The sequence below is a fragment of the Piliocolobus tephrosceles genome, chromosome 8, assembly GCF_002776525.5.
Source record: "Piliocolobus tephrosceles isolate RC106 chromosome 8, ASM277652v3, whole genome shotgun sequence".
Taxonomy (NCBI): domain Eukaryota; kingdom Metazoa; phylum Chordata; class Mammalia; order Primates; family Cercopithecidae; genus Piliocolobus; species Piliocolobus tephrosceles.
This window is the reverse complement of record NC_045441.1, coordinates 44,797,037-44,812,476: the sequence shown is the minus strand read 5'-3', so window position 1 is coordinate 44,812,476 and position 15,440 is coordinate 44,797,037. Positions and strand designations below refer to the sequence as shown.

At 39.7% G+C, this 15,440-nt stretch overlaps 1 long non-coding RNA gene and 1 pseudogene across 1 annotated transcript; both read right to left on the bottom strand.

Annotated features, from left to right (window-relative positions):
- Positions 1-1,764: 1,764 nt before the first annotated feature.
- On the bottom strand, positions 1,765-5,515 carry LOC111529415. The gene is made up of 3 exons (XR_002727414.1): positions 4,139-5,515; positions 2,819-2,887; positions 1,765-2,715 (listed from the first exon to the last, which is right to left on the bottom strand). It is a non-coding gene; the product is annotated as an uncharacterized LOC111529415 (long non-coding RNA).
- An 8,716-nt stretch (positions 5,516-14,231) lies between these two features.
- LOC111529414 lies at positions 14,232-15,231 on the bottom strand (annotated as a pseudogene).
- Between the last annotated feature and the right edge of the window lie 209 nt (positions 15,232-15,440).

Sequence of the window (15,440 nt, the reverse complement as noted above, 5' to 3'; positions counted from 1 at the left end):
ATTGAACTTAAGTTGAAATAAATTCTAATTAGAATGGTATAACTCTAGGATGTTATGTGTAATTCTCATAGTAACCAAAAATGAAATATACATAGAACATAAACAAAAGAAAATGAGAATGGAACCAAAATGTGTCACTACCAAAAAAAAAAATCAACTAAAGATAAAAGAACTAAATAATTGAGAAAATAGCAAAAATCAGTAACTCTGACTTATAAAAACCTTCCATGTTACATAAATCTGGAAACTGTTTCACATAAAACTGGAGCTGAAAGAGACAAATATTTACTTATAAAGTTAAAAGTTATATAGGAAACAAACACTAATTTATTTTAGAAAAAATTATGAAAAGAGTAAAAATATGCCTTATACTATTATAACATCATGTTTTATAGCTCTGGGAAAATAGAAAATAAAATGTTCTGTTACCATGAATCTTTCTGTGCCCCCCCAAAATCCTATGGATTATATCATTATTACCTAAAAAGTCTATTCTCAAATGTAGCAGAGTGATAATTATTTTTTTTGAGATGGAGTTTCGCTCTGTCGCTCAGGTTGGAGTGTAGTGGCGTGATCTCAGCTCACTGCAAGCTCCGCCTCCCGGGTTCACGCCATTCTTCTGCCTCAGCCTCCCGAGTAGCTGGGACTGCAGGTATCCGCCACTACGTCCAGCTAATGTTTTGTATTTTTTTTAGTAGAGACAGGGTTTCGCCGTGTTAGCCAGGATGGTCTTGATCTCCTGACCTTGTGATCCGCCCGCCTTGGCCTCCCAAAGTGCTGGGATTATAGGCATTAATCACCAAGCCTGGCCCAGAGTGATAATTTTTACAAGGTAGATATTATTTTTAGATATGGAATAATATTGGTGATTTCAATTTTAATAACATTGGATTAAGATGAAAGAATGAGAAGATGAAGATCCCTCAGCAATATAACTCACATACATGTTCAAAAGCAATAAGAAGTTACATTATCTTTCGAAAGTCAATATATCTGCATTTTTAATGTATGCATATAGCATGGCTAATGCACTGTTGCTGGGTCCATTTATTCAATGAATAATTTCCACTACATGGCAATTTTCTGATAAAAATGTAAATCAGTACAGCTATCATGAAAAACAATATGGGACTTCATTAAACAATTGCTGAACCATTATATGGTTCAGCAACAAAATGGTTCAGCAACACCACTAATAGTTACACATTCAAAGGAAATAAAATCAGTGTGTCAAAGAGATATCTACACTTTCATGTTTATTGCAGCATTAATTGACAATAATCAAGATATGTAATCAACCCTAAGAGAACACATAGTTGAGATATGGAAAAGAAACTAATCTCCAGAAAGAAAAAAGAAGCAGATGTACAGGAATAAGGTTCATAACTAAGGGAAGTGAAGTGGAAGAGAAAGAGAAAATTTAAATGGTTGCTTTGGTGTCTGGTCACTTCCTAGTTTTGATTTAAGTCTTCATGAGATCCAGCTATGTCTGCTGTCCTTGGATACCATGACTTACCCATGTATACATCCAGACTTCTTTTTTATATCTAAGCTAATGATTTTTTTTTTTTTTTTTTTTTTTTTTTGAGGAATCATCTCACTCTGTCGCCCAGGCTGGAGTGTAGTGACGCGATCTCGGCTCACTGTAACCTCTGCCTCCCAGGTTCAAGCAATTCTCCTGCCTCAGCCTCTCAAGTAGCTGGAATTAAAGGCATGCACTACCATGCCTGGCTAATTTTTGTATTTTTAGTTGAGACAGCGTTTCACCATGTTGGCCAGGCTCATCTAAAACTCCTGACCTTAGGTGATCTGCCTGCCTCCATGTCCCAAAGTGCGGGAATTACAGGCTGAGCCACTATACCCAGCCAAAATTTTTATTACTTATAATTCAACTGTCTTTAAGTGAGACATCTGGCCTCTAGCACCTAATTACCATTTTATTTTTATGAAAAAGGAAGTTCATGTTCCAATTTACCTAATAAGACTAAATGTTCTTAAACTAAAGCCACCTACACTTGAGAGAAAGAAATCATGGTTTCAAAAATATGTCTTCACCAAAAACATATTTGTGGCAAATAATTAAAACTATATTAATAGCCTTTTTTTCCATTTTATTAGAAATGGCATGGAATAAAATAAATAAATAATTTACATAATTTACCAACTTAAAATTTTCTCATTAATCAAGGCCAGCACTAGTCAACATTTGCTTATTTATAAAAGTGAAGATAATCTTCTAGTGCATTAATAGCATTAGATAGTACAAGACTCTTCTCAAAATAAATAGCTTGGGTTTGTCACAAATTAAACTTTATGCATGAAAATTTAAATTGTAAATAAAATAAATAAATTTTTATAAAATTATCTTAAGGGTTATTTAAATGGAAAATTATCTAAGTTCTCTAGAAAAAACATTACAGACTACAATTTTGTAAAGGCTATCTTCAAATCTACATGGTAAAAAGCTACTTTTGGAAAAATAGCAAATATCCTCCAAAAACATCAACTAAACTCTTGAGATTAAAACCCCCAAATTAATAGGGCACCTAAAAATTAATGCAAATTATATCAAACTGTCAGTACTGATCTCTTTTTCAGCTTCTTTAAATGTTGCTTCTTTCTCCTTAACTCGCTGCATAAATCTGTTTCAACTCTTCTTCCCTCTGACATTGATTGTAGAACTCTTGTTTTTTGGCTTCAAAGGTTTCTTGAAAACTAAAGAGAAATGTGATACAGAGAGTACATGTAAAGAATACTACAATTTTCCAACACTTGTATGAGTGAATTCTTATCCCCACCACTTTCCAGCATATCATACCTTCTTCACATCTTTTGACAGTAAAATTCAGGGAAACCTCTAATGTATGACATGATTTTCAAAAATTATCTAAAATAAAGCAAAGAGCCTTTCAAAATATTATTCATTTAAGATAGTTAAATTTTGGGTGTCTGCAAAGAACAACGAATGATATAACTGAATTACATACACTACAGTGCCATATTTCCATATTTTTTTTGCAGCACAAGTCCTATTTCTTTTTTTTTTTTTTTTTTTTGAGATAGAGTCTTGCTTTGTTGCCCAGGCTGGAGTGCAAGTGCAGTGGCACAATCTCAGTTCACTGCAACCTCTGCTGCCCAGATTCAAGTGATTCTCCTGCCTCAGCCTCCCAAGTAACCGGGATTGTGGGCACCCAGCACCACACCCGGCTAATTTTTTTTGTATTTTCAGTAGGGACAGAGTTTTACCTTGTTAGCCAGGCTGATCTTCCTGACCTCAGGTGATCTGCCTGCCTCAACTTCCCAAAGTACTGGGCTTACAAGCAGGAGCCACCACACCCAGTTCTATTCTTCTTCAAGTTAGAGCAATATATCTGCTCTCAAATTTTTCTCATTTAACTTCCAGGACACTGCACTACTGCTTTTCAGCTGGTTCCTCCATCAAACTCTTCTTAATATCTTTTGTCAAACTTTGCTAATATTTTTCCATCTTTTTCTTTTTCCTTTTTTTTTTTTTTTTTTTTTTTTTGAGACCAAGTCTAGCTCTGTTGCTCAGGCTAGAGTGTAGTAATGCGATCTCAGCTCATTGCAACCTCCACCTCCTGGGTTCAAGTGATTCTCCTGCCTCAGCCTCCCCAGTAGCTGGAATTACAGGTGCATGCCACCACGCCTGGCTAATTTTTGTATTTTTAGTGGAGACAGCGTTTCACCATGTTGGCCAGGCTGGTCTCGAACTCCTGACCTCAGATGATCCAACCACCTCAGCCTCCCAAAGTGCTGGGATTGCAGGCATGAGCCACCGTGCCCAGCCTATCCTTTCTTTCATATAATACATACACATTTCATATAAATACAAAAAATAGAACAAAATACTGGATTTTTTTCTTCAATACACATTTCAGCATATACACATATTGAATACACATATTTCAGCATAAAAAAGAGATCTCGCATTATGTTGTTCCTACTATCTCTATCTTCATCAAAAGATGATAAAAACACCTAACATTCAGGATGTTTTCTTTGGGATGGCTCAAGATGGGAGAAGTATAATTATTCTCATACCCAAATTATTGTGTCTTCTGCTTGTAGGGGACTCCTAAATCACCCATTTGGTTGTGCTAGCAATATTTTTACTCACCTAGCAGGCTGATTGTCTGGGCCCACATCTGTAAAGTCCATTTTCTCCAGTTTTTGGTATAACTTTCATAGTGCTGAGTGTGGGTTTTTTCTTTTACATTTTCCATATTGGTACAAAGAAGCATATCTCAGAGCTTAACAAAGTCACAGTGATTTTCATTTTCCATTAGTAAAAAAATATAATGAATCAACAACTCTCATTATCAATCCCTGACAATCATGAATGAATGAAATCATGAAATAATGAATGAACACATGAATAAAAAACACATTTAAAATAACACATAACTGAACAATTTGATCAATAGCTATAATTCTTTTAACCATGTAAGTGTGGTTACACTATACATACCAACTATAGGCAGAGATGATTTATAGGTTAGCAAATTTGCTTTAAACTTATTATCTGAAGAACAAGCAGGAAAGAGTGAAATATTTTATATGCATATATGCTATTGGTTTTTATTAACAATTGTGTTAGTATGTTACAAACTACCTCTGGGTATTTTGGAGTGCTAACAGAATATGTAATATAACATCACTAGTGTAAATAATTTTATCAAAGTAAATTCTGCTAGCAAAAAGGCCTTACAATTGTATATACTTTAGTTGGAAAGATATTCCATGCAATTAGAAACTAAAAGAGGGAGCACAGAGAGCTATACTCCTATCACAGAAGACAGACTTGAAGTCAAAAACTGTAAAATGATATAAAGAAGGTCATCATATCACGACAAAGAGGTCAGTTCATCAAAAAACTAACAATTGTAAATATATATGCATCCAATATTAGAGCTTCTAAATATAAAAGGCAAATATTAGTTGACTTGAGGGGGAGATACACTATATTACAATAATAGTAAGGGATTTACATACCCTACTTTCAGAAATGAATAGACTATGCAGACAGAACATCTGTTTAAAAATGTCAGCTTTAAACTACACTTTAGACCAAATAGACCTAATGGACATATGTAGAATATTTCATCCAACAGCAAAGTAATACGCATTATTTTCAAACACAAGACATTCTTCAGGATAGATTATATGTTAGGCCACAAAATAAGTCTTAATATATTTTAAAAGATTGAAATAAAAATGTGAGATGTCTTTTGACAGATCAATTTCATTCCACTAGGGTACATACCCAGAAGTGGTACTGCTGGATCATACAGTAATACTATTTCTAGTTTTTGAGGAACCTTCATATTATTTCCCAAAATGACTGTACCAAGTTAAATTCCCAACAATGATGTTTAAGAATTCCCTTTTCTCTTCGAAACATATATATACTGTTGGTGGGAATACAAATTAGTTCAGCCATTGTGAAAAGCAGTTTGATAATTTCTTTTCTTTTCCTTTTTTGAGACAGAGTTTCGCTCTTGTCACTCAGGCTGGAGGGCAGCAGTGTGATCTCGGCTCACTGCAACCTCCGCCTCTTGGGTTCAAGTGATTCTCTGGCCTCAGCCTCTAGAGTTGCTGGGATTACAGACATCCACCACCACACCCAGCTAATTTTTGTATTTCTGGTAGAGATGGAGTTTCACCATGTTGATTAGGCTGGTTTCAAACTCCTGACCTCAAGTGATCCACTCTCTTCAGCCTCCCAAAGTGCTGGGATTACAGATGTGAGCCACCACGACTGGCCTGACAATTTCTGAAAGAAGTTAAAACAGAACTACCATTTGACCCAGCAAACCCATTAGCAGGTTTATATCCAAAGGAATATATATTGTTCTATCATAAAGACACAGGCATGTGTATCACAGCACTTGTCACAATAACAAAGACAGAATCAACCTAAATGCCCATCAGTGGAGACTAGGTAGAGAAAATGTACATACACAACCATGGAATGCTGCACAGCCATAAAAAAAAGAACAAGATCATGTCCTCTGCAGCAACATGGATGGAGGTGAAGCCATTATCTGAAGCAATGTAATGCAGGAACAGAAAACACACTCTCATTTATAAGTGGGAGAAAATATTGAGAACACATGAACACGAAAAGGGAACAACAGATGCTGGGGCCTCCTTGAGGAAGGGAGGACAGTGAGGATAGAAAAGGTACTATGCTTACTCTTTTTTTCTTTTTCTTTTTTAGTGTATGTGCTACCGAAGTGAGCACTTTTTTCTGTTGGTTTGAGATGGACTCTCTCTCTGTTGCCGAGGCTGGACTGCAATGGTGAGATCTTGGCTCATTGCAACCTCTGCCTCCCAGGTTCAAGTGATTCTCCCACCTCAGCCTCTTAAGTAGCTGGGATTACAGGTGCCCACCACCAGGCCCGGCTAATTTTGGTTATTTTTTAGTAGAGAGAGAGTTTCGACATGCTGGTGAGGCTAGGCTCAAATCCTGACCTCAGGTGATCCAACCGCCTTGGCCTGACAAAGTGTTGGGATTACAGACTCAAGCCACTGCATCCGGCCAGTACTATGCTTATTATCTGTGTGATGAAATAATCTGTACACCAAACCCCCATGACATGCAATTTACCTATATAACAAACTTGCACATGTACCCCTGAACCAAAAATACACATTTTTTTTAAAAAAATAATTCTTTTCTCCACATGCTTGCCAGCACTGGTGATGGTTTGTCTTTCTGATAACAGTCATTCTAACAGACATGAGGTGATACTTCATCATGTGTTTAGTTCGCATTTTCCTGATGATTAGAGATGCTATTTTTTTTCATATTTCTTTTGGCCATTTGTATTTCTTCTTTTGAGAAATGCCTGTTCAGATCCTTCGTCCATTTTTCATTGTGTTATTTTGTTATTTGTTCTCTTGCTATTGAGTTGTTAGAGTCATGGCAAAAGTATTATATATTTTGAACATTAGTCCCTTATCAGATGTATAATTTGAAAATATTTTTTCCAGTTTCTGGGTTGTATCTTCATGCTATTAGTTATTTCTTTTGGTTTTGTTGCTGGTGCTTTTGAAGTTTTTTGTTTGTTTGTTTGTTTTTTGAGGTAGAGTCTCGTTCTGTTGCCCCAGCTGGAGTGCAGTGGCAAGATCTCGGCTCACTGCAATCTCCGCCTCCTGGGTTCAAGTCATTCTCCTGCTCAGCCTCCTGAGTAGCTGGTATTATGGGCACCCACCACCACACCCAGCTAATTTTTATATTTTTAGTAGAGACGAGGTTTCACCATGTTGGTCAGGCTGGTCTGAAACTCCTGAAATCAGGTGATCCACCCGCCTCAGCCTGCCAAAGTGCTGGGATTACAGGCATGAATAACTGCATCCGGCCAGCTTTTGGAATTCTATTCAAGAAATAATTGTCATGATCAATGTCATGGAGCTTTTCCCCTATGTTTTGTTCTAATAGCTTTACAATTTCAAATATTAAGACTTTTATTCATTTTGAGTTGATTTTTGTATATGTTGTGAGATAAGAGTAAAGTTTTATTCTTCCGCATGTGAATATCCAGTTTAAACAATACTATTTATTGAAAAGATCACACTGTACCCAGTATGTGTTCTTGGCACCTTGGTCAAAAATCAATTGACTATAACTACTTAAGTTTATTTGTGGGCATTCTATCCTGTTACATTGATTGATGTGTCTGCTTTTATGCCAGTGCCATGCTGTCTGGATTACAATCACTTTCTAATATATCTTGAAATCAAGGAGTACAATGCTTTCAGCTTTGTTGTTTTCTGCTCAAGACTGTTTTCACTATGCAGGGTTTCTTCTATTTCCATATAATTTTAGGATTTTTTCCTATTTGTGTTAAAAATGACTTGGGAATTTTGATAGGAATGGTATTATATCTGTAGACCACTTTGGGTAATATGGACATTTTAATAATATTATGTCTTCTAATCCATGAACATGGGGTAACTTTCCATTTATTTGTGTCTTCTCCAATATTTTTTAAACACAAAACCAGAATTTATTGAAAGCAGGGACTAGCTCTGATTAGAATAAATCAGCTTAGAGATACCATTACTCAGAAGAACAATACATATAAAAAATACATATATATATATATATAGTAGATACACAATATACACAAAAATCTCAAGGAAAGGAGAATAAAAGGATTCAAAAGAATTCAACTTGAATAGGACTATATTACGAAAATGGTCTTGTTGCAAAGTAATAAATAATACTACAAAGAGCCCTACTTGAGAAAACCATGTGCCTTCAAGCCTGTGAGTGAGGACTCTAGTTCTCAAATTCTTAGAATACAGCACATGATTCTCTGGGGCACAGAGGCTGGCTGCAGCACGAGGGCCTCACTGCTGACTCCATTTAACAAAGTCCATGTCCCAGGCACAGGCTAAACACAGGGAATGAGGCCACCAGGCAAATCACACCCGCCCCTGCCAACATGAGCCCCATAAAAGAGAAGTGCTTACTGAAACCTACAGACTTGGCAGGGAACACTGGGCCATAGATAGCTTAGAGAGAATTATTTTGTGATCAATCACATAAAAAACCTAGAATCTAAGCTCTACAATTCCCTTACCCAAACTCCCACTGACTAGTGAGGTAGAAGAGTAAGACATGGAAGCTGTCTCCAAACCAGTATTTGGTCTTCAGTAAACAGAGATAAACATAAAACACTGTGTTGACCGGGCACAGTGGCTCCCACCTGTAATCCCAGCACTTCAGGAGGCCGAGACAGGCGGATCACTTGAGGTCAGGAGTTCAAGAACAGCCTGGCCAATGTGGTGAAACTTCATCTCTACTAAAAATACAAAAATTATCCAGGTGTAGTGGCACATGCCTGTAATCCCAGCTACTTGGGAGGCTGAGGCAGGAGAATTTCTGCAATCTGGGAAATGAAGGTTGCAGTGAGCCAAGATCATGCCACTATACTCCAGCCTCAGTGACAGATTGAGACTCCATTTCAAAAAAGGAAAACAAACAAACAAACAAACACTGTTTCACAAGTGGGCTTTGAAAGAACTACTGGGCACAGCAGGTGAAAGATCCCAAAGTCCCATTGAGCACCTCCAATAGCAGGAGGAGGAAGAAAGGGAGGAGGGGGGAGGAGAGATGAGTGCCGGAGGGGAGATGTGCGTGTTCCCTGCTGAGGTTACTGCTGCCAACTGTCCTGATCTGATGATTTGTACAGTGCCCCCCGCTTTCTGGACCAGCCCTCTCGTGGCCCAAAGAGCACTTCTCTGAGCCCAAACCTCCCAGTCTCAAGCACAGAGAACAGAAATGCCAGATGCAAAGGCTCTCTGGGTAGGGGTGGTGGAGGGAGTCTTCCGGAGAACACAGGTTTCTTGTGCACCACCTCGGTTGCAGGCAGGGCAGGGCAGGGCAGGGCAAAGAAGATGCTGAGGTACAGTGGGCAGAAGGCAGCAGCTCAGAGGGCAGGGAGGATTCAGCTGGAGACTGACAGGATGTTTCCATGGCATGGCCCCTGCAAGCAACTGCTGGGGTCAGCTGGGATGGAGGGCTGAAGAGCACAGCCCTACCTAACTGGTGTGGGAACAGCATGTCTCCCCTTCCTGAATTCCCACAGAGGGGTTTGAGCGAAAATTTATTGTAATTTTTTAGTGTGACGAGGGATGTGTTGCATGATTAGTTATTGATATGTCTTACAAGCATGAATTAAATAACACCTTATGGTAGTTATGCGGGGTCGGAATATTGGATGTAAGGTGCGATTAATAATGGTGTGGACCAGGAATCAAAGACAGGTTCTGCGGCATGTGGTGTGGCGGGGCCAGCATTCTGTGATGGGGTCGCGTGCATACCCGAGATAAAAAGATTCTAAATGCATGGAGAGCTCCCGTGACTGGTTAATAGGGTGATAGACCCGTGATCCATCGAGATGACTTATTTAAGGGGAACATGTGGGCGCTCTTGACTATATGGCCCTGAGGTAAGAACCAGATGCCGGATACAGTTCATTATAGCTACCCCCATGAGTTATGGGCCCCGAGCGAGGAGAGTAGAACTCTTGTGCGGGATATTGATTTCACGGAGGATGGTGAACAAGGGGCACCTAACTGCGGGGGGTATCCGTGGTGACGAGAATTGATTTGACTGAAATGTGCTATGTCCAGTGAACGATGTAATATAATGTACTATGTACGGTAAGTGAATAATTAGGTTAGTTGATACTCCAGTGGTGTTACTTGGGCTTTGAGGCTTGATGGTATGTGTTATAGTTGACTGATTTATGAGAGTTCTTGCTTGTAAGCATGTTTTCAAGGATGATTATGTAAGTACGTAAAAATATGTGCTATGTACAGTTAAGCATTTACAGTACTATATAATATACATGTTGACTAGCAGTAATGCATGAATTACATAGGAGCACATTAAAATAAATTAGTACTTAAATTGTGTTTAAAGTTTGCACCCCTTAGAATACAGAAAGTAGTTAGAATGTTAGAAAGTTAGAAAGTTAGAATGCCAGTTTTGGGTGTTGGTGGTGAAGTTGACTACTTTCTTTCCGAATTGCCCTAGGGAGAAGTTTCCATTTCCGGTTTACAAGACTGGTGTATTGGTTTGTACTACGAGGGCAAGTTCACTTGAGTAGGTTGTTTTCGGTTAGGGAGGCAAGTGGTATTAGGATTAGGATTGTGGTGAAGTATATTATGGATGCTATCTGTCCGATAATGATAAAGGGTTGGTTTATTGGCTGACTTCCGATTCAAGTGAGGGTAAGGAGGGTTGTGGTTAGGAGTCAGAATAAAGACTGGTTGAGTGGGCGGAATGCTATACTTTGTTGTTTGGATTTATGGAATATAGGTATGATTATTAGGATAAGGATTGATAGGAGGAATGCTATGACCCCTCCTAGTTTATTGGGTACTGATGGTAGGATTGCATATGCGAATAGAAAATATCATTCTGGTTTAATGTGTGCACGGGTGTTTAGTGAATTGACTGGAGTGTAGTTATCTGGGTCGCTTAAAAGGTCAGGTGAGACTATTACTAATGTTATTAAGATAAGGAAGAGAAGGATTAGGCCTAGGATATCTTTGATTGTGTAGTAGGGGTGAAAAGTGATTTTGTCGGAGTGGGAGGAAATTCTGCAGGGGTTATTTGACCTTGTTTTGTGTAGAAACAATAGGTGTAGGGTTGTGGGGGCTACAGTGATAAAAGGTAAGATGAAATGAAAGGTGAAGAATCGTGTGAGAGTGGGGTTGTCAATGGAGTATCCGCCTCAGACCCATTGGACGAGATTTGTTCCGAAGTACGGAACTGCTGATAGTAGGTTTGTAATCACTGTAGCACCCCAAAATGATATTTGGCCTCATGGGAGGACATACCCTATGAAGGCTGTTGCTATAGTTATGAGTAGAAGTACGATGCCAATGTTTCAGGTTTCCAGAAAGAGGAATGAGCTGTAGTATAGGCCTCCGCCTGCATGTAGAAAGAGGCAGATAAAGAATATGGAGGCACTGTTAGCGTGGAGATAGCGAATGGTTCAGCCGTAGTTTACATCTCGGGTAATGTGTGCGATTGAGGAAAAGGCAGAGGAGATGTCTGGTGAATAGTGTATTGCTAGGAATAGGCCTGTAATAATTTGCAGAATTAGACAGGTTGCAAGGAGTGAGCCAAAGTTTCATCATATATAAATGTTGGATGGGGTGGGTAAGTTGATGAGGGAGTGGTTGATTATTTTTATGATAGGATTAGATTTGCGTGTTGGGGTCATTAATGTTTTTGCAGTTGAAATACAATGATGATTTTTCATATCATTGATCGTGGTTGAAGTCCATGTGGAAACTATGACATATATTTTATTTTTATTGAGTGTGCTATTAGTTATGGGGTTTGTGGGGTTTTCTTCTAAGCCTTCTTCTATTTATGGGGGTTTAGCATTAATTGTTAGTGGTGTGATTGGTTGTCTAATTATTTTAAACTATGGAGGAACTTATATGAGTTTAATGGTGTTTTTAATTTATTTGGGGGGTATAATAGTTGTTTTTGGTTATACTATGGCTATGGCTATTGAAGAATACCCTGAATCATGGGGTTCAGGGTTTGAGGTTTTGGGGAGTCTTCTAGTGGGGTTAGTGATGGAGGTAGGATTAGTTTTATGAGTTTTAGATTTTGATGAGTTGGTAGTGGTAGTTAATTTTAGTAACATAGGAAGTTGGGTAATTTTTGAGGGGGAGGGGCTAGGGTTAGTTTGAGGGGATTCTATTGGTGCAGGTGCTTTATATGATTATGGGCGTTGGTTAGTGGTGGTTGCTGGTTGAACGTTGTTTGTTGGTGTGTATATTGTGATTGAGATTACTCGAGGCAATAGGTTATGTGATTAATAATAGAGTTAGGATGAGGGGAATGAGGAAGGAGAGAAAGTAAAATTTGATTATGCCTTTTTGAGTAGTTGTGATAATGGAGGTGATAATGTGGGTGTGAGAGATTGTCTTAGGTATGGATTTTTCTAGTCAGATCGAGTCTAGTAAAAGGGAAGCTAGATTTTGACTTATAAGTAGGTTTTGGTAAGAGGCTATGCGGTGGATTGTAATGGGAAAATATCCTAGTATATTAGACAATTTGAATATGTGTGATGGGGTGAATATTTTAAGTTTACTGGTTATGAGGGTGAGGTCTAGGGCTACTAGGAGACCTAGAGTAATTACGTATAGGGTTAGCAGTTTTAGGTGGTGGAGTATAGTTGATTGGGGAAGTGAGGTAGGAGGGATGTTGTTGGTGATGAGAAATCCTGCGAGGAGACTGCCGATTGTGAGGCGTTTGATTGGGTTTAATAGGGTAGGGTCGTTCTTGTTAATGTTAACTGAGGTTAGGAAGCAAGGTTGTCCTGTTAGGGTGAGTAAAATAGTTCGAGTGCTGTAGGCACTTGTTAGGGAAGTGGCAATGAGAGTAACAGATAGGGCTTAGGCATTGGTATAGGATATGTTTGCAGTTTCGATGATAAGGTCTTTGGAATAGAAGCCTGTGAGAAAAGGCATGCCTGTGAGTGCTAGGTTGCAGATGGTTAGGGAAGTTGAAGTGAGGGGTATTGTTTTGAATAGCCCTCCTATTTTTTGAATATCTTGTTCATTGTTTAGGTTGTGGATAATAGATCCGGAACAAATGAATAGTATGGCTTTGAAGAAGGCATGGGTGCAGATGTGTAGGAACGCCAAGTATGGTTGGTTGATGCCGATAGTGACTATTATTAGACCTAGTTGACTTGAGGTAGAGAAGGCTACAATTTTTTTGATATCATTTTGTGTTAGGGCACAGACTGCTGTGAACATGGTAGTAATGGCCCCCAGACATAGCGTAAGGCTTTGGATTAATGTGTTATTTTCCATTAGAGGGTGAAAGTGGATAAGTAGGAATACTCTGGCAACAACCCTGGTGCTGGAATGGAGTAGAGCTGAAACTGGGGTTGGGCCTTCTATGGCGGAGGGTAGTCAAGGGTGTAGGCCAAGTTGAGCTGACTTTCCTGTTCCTGCTAGGAGAAGACCTACAAGTGGGAGGAGTTTTGGGTTGGAGTCTAGGATAAATATTTGTTGAAAGTCTCATGAGTTATAATGTAGGATAAACCATGTTATGGTTAGGATAAAGCCGATGTCGCCAATGCAGTTGTATAGGATTGCTTGGGCGGCTGCTGTTGGTGTCTGTTCGAGCGTGTCATCAGCTAATTAATAGGAAAGATATAACTCCTATGCCTTCTCATCCAATGAAAAGTTGGAAGAGGTTGTTAGCGGTAACTAGAATTAATATAGTGGTGAGGAAAATAAGAAGGTATTTAAAGAATTGGTTGATATTTGGATCTGAGTTTATGTATCATAATGAGAACTCTTTGCTTTGGAATGTCACACTCAAACAACAAGCCTGAAGGGAAGAAGTCTTGCCTGGGCACAGTGGCTCAAGCCTGTAATCCCAGCACTTTTGGAGGCCAAGGCGGGGGGTTACCTGAGGTCAGGAGTTCGAGACCAGCCTGCCCAACATGGTGGAACCTTGTCTCTATTAAAAATACAATGATTAGCTGGGCATGGTGGAGGGCGCCTGTAATCCCAGCTACTCAGGAGACTAAGGCAGGAGAATTGCTTGAACTCGGGAGGCAGAGGTTGCAGTGAACCAAGACCACACCATTGCACTCCAGCCTGGGTGACAAGAGTGAAACTCCGTCCCAAGAAAAAAAAAAAGTCCACCCTGTCAACTTTGGCTTCTCATTTATGGGTCTGTATGCTGCTGCAGATTTGGGCAAGATGGTTGGAGAGCTTCTTAACATTTCCCAAGGCCTCTGGATCTAGCTGGACGATGCTAAGCCTCTGCAAGTCACTGGCCAATAATCACATGCGCTCTTCGCCATCCACTGGCACAGTGAGAAAGATCTCTTTGCTGTGGACAACAGGGATGTCATTTCCTGAGATGTTGTAAATCCACTCTCCTGTGGCAGGAGTGTGCAGGCCAGGGATCATGAAGACCCTCGAGTCAAACCTGGGTGTCAGGCCTGGAGTTGGTTTCACTATGGACACGTCCAGTCGGCCCAAAGCTGGGGTAACAGTGATGGCACAGCTTGACTTTTCCCTTCTGCCTTTTCCTTGTACAGACTGAGTTCTCTTCTTGGATAGAGGACACCTTTTGACTCTTGCAGTTTGAAGATTCTTATGTTTATTTTCTTCTTCTTCCTCTTCCACTATCATTTCATCTACTTGTATCACCTTTCATGTTTTGGCAGGTTTCAGGGGTGTTTGAATAGCTTCCATGGTTAGTTTGTCTATTTTGGTGATATCCAGGTCAGCTGCTGCTGCCTCTTCCAAGCTGTTTGTTTCCTACAAGGGAGAAATAATCGAGCCATTCATCTTTGCGCAATGCCTTGGGGAGCTGCACGATCCGGATGTTGTAGAGTTTATCCACCTCCTTGAAGAGGTTCTGCCTGTCTGACTCAACTTGCTTGATTCGTATTTCCACTTCACGGTCAAAGTCTTTAACAAAGGAGGTAAGCTTCCACTTCCCTAAGGAGTTGGTCTTGGCTACACAACTGTTGCCCTTCCTAGGAGCCATGGTGCTCAGTGGAGGCTGTGGGAAGCAACAGATACGGGCAGGAAGGCAAACTCTTCTCCAATTTTAAATCAAGTAGTTTTACAGTTCTTTTTTTTTTTTTTTGAGACGGAGTCTTGCTCTGTTGCCCAGTTGGAGTGCAGTGGTGTGATCTCGGCTCACTACAATCTCCACCTCCCAGGTTCAAGTGATTCTCCTGCCTCAGCCTCCCAAGTAGCTGGGATTATAGGCACGCACCACCATGCCTGGCTAAATTTTCTTTTTTTTTTTAGATGGAGTTTTGCTCTTGTTGCCCAGGTTGGAGTACAATGGCACAATCTCGGCGCACTGCAACCTCCGCCTCCTGGGTTCAAGCAAT